Source organism: Mandrillus leucophaeus, unplaced genomic scaffold (genome assembly GCF_000951045.1).
Source record: "Mandrillus leucophaeus isolate KB7577 unplaced genomic scaffold, Mleu.le_1.0 Scaffold124, whole genome shotgun sequence".
Lineage (NCBI taxonomy): Eukaryota > Metazoa > Chordata > Mammalia > Primates > Cercopithecidae > Mandrillus > Mandrillus leucophaeus.
In genome coordinates, this window is record NW_012100765.1 from 2,304,093 (window position 1) to 2,305,889 (window position 1,797).

General features: G+C 48.0%; 1 protein-coding gene across 1 annotated transcript in view; it reads left to right on the forward strand.

The window, feature by feature from the left end:
• The first annotated feature begins 900 nt into the window (after positions 1 to 900).
• FECH (ferrochelatase) overlaps positions 901 to 1,797 on the forward strand; it is a 39,357-nt gene continuing 38,460 nt past the window's right edge. The window contains exon 1 of the mRNA XM_011971714.1: positions 901 to 1,027. The gene's annotated coding sequence lies outside the window, so the exon portion shown is untranslated. The remainder of the gene's footprint in view (positions 1,028 to 1,797) is intronic.

The window sequence follows — 1,797 nt, forward strand, 5'->3', positions numbered from 1 at the left end:
CCTCTGATTCATACACTTTCCTGCTTCTCTTCCTGCCGCCAGCTCTTTCTGGCCTTGTGAGGAGTCTCACCCACAGCCTGGATGGATTCTCTGGTCTGCATGCCTAGTTCCACTCTTGCTCCTGCAAACGGCTATCCCTTGGCCACCATTCAGGTCAAGACTTGCTACACTGATGGCACAACCTCCCTCAGGAGGATGGATTCAGAAAAGATGCCTGCACCAACCCTGGGAGTGGGTGTGGAGCTTGGGGGACAGGGAATCCTGGGGCGCTGGGAGCCTGATCTGGTACGTGGGATGTGGACTCCTGGCGGGGCATGTCTCCTTGGTGCTAGAGACTGCAGAGCCCGCGGGGTGGGGTGCAGTGGGAGGAGGGCTAGAACAGGCCCTGGGAAGCAGAGGCCCCTTGTCAAGGTTCAAGGGCAGTACTGGGTTCTCAGCACCAGTGCTTTCTGAAGAAGGCTTGGAGGCAGAAGGGAGAACTGCAGCTATGTGAAAACTGGCCCAGTTGCCACTCCTGAAATTGGCGGCTTTTCACCTTTTCTGCAGCCCCTTCTCCTTCCATAGGAGCAGCACGCTACTGTCAGTCATGTTGGTCTCGTGCAGGGCTGCTTGTGAGGGATTGTATCAACATCTGCAGCCGAGGTGGGGAGAGGAGGTGTGTGTAGTTTCCAAAATGCTTCCCTGCAGGCTCTCATCGGCCATCCTAGGGGAGCGATCCTCCACCCCATCCCCTTGGACAGGCCTTAAGTGCCTTTACCTGCCGGCAGAGAAATGCTAGGAAAATCATTTCTGCCATCGCATCTCTTTCAATTTTAAATCCAGGAATTATGCTCTGAGGACTTCTTCAGAAGAAATTACTTTCCAGCTAGATTTCATGCGAGCACTTTAATTTTGTCACAGTGGCATCCAGCAGCTGGAGGGTCTGTCAGCCATGGAGGTGGAAGTCAGGTGCAGCTGCAGCAGCCGCCGCCACAGAAACAGCCCAGCATGCCCAGCATGCAAAACCTCAAGTTCAACCGCAGAAGAGGTATGAGTCTAACATCAGGTACAAATAAGGATTTCTCTTTATTGATGCAGACACCAGTAGACCCAAGCTGCCTAGGAGGAAAGGTGCTGGGAAAAGCCAGTGTGGAAGGAGCGGTGTGCTATTTTCTTGGCTTCCTTTCAACAGCTGTTAAACCACAGATTTTACACCCTCCTTCCCCACTGGATCTTTCCTCGCAACAGGGCTATTGTTAAAAGACACAGTTGAGTACAGTCTGCAAATTGTGTTAAGAATTTGGTTCTGGAATATGTCATATAACACAAATTATATATGCTGGAAATGTATTTATGAACCTAACATAATTATGCCTATGAAATGTATGTTCTGTACAGGATAACGAATAACTGATCTACTAAGAATTTCTATAGGAAACTAGAGTATTGTTTTTCATCCCTTAACACAGTGAACGTAATTATAAAGGAAGTAATATGATTTATCATCTATTAAAGAAGTGAAGTACACGTTTCATACCTCACCTCTTCTGTTGCTGGTGGCTGGCAGCAGGCATGGCATTGTTGCAAGGGTCCTCTTTAGTAACAGAAGTCACAACTGCTCCCAAGTCTTCCTCTGTACAGAGGCAACAGAAGACTCTATAAAGGGAAGTTATCGAGATGAGTACATAGAAACAGCACCCTTTAATATCAGGCAGAGCGAGATAAAGTAGCTAGGACCTATTTAACTCCATGACCTTTCTCCTAGATCACACATTGTTTGATGAAAATTATACAGGTATGAGTGTGTGTGTATAAATA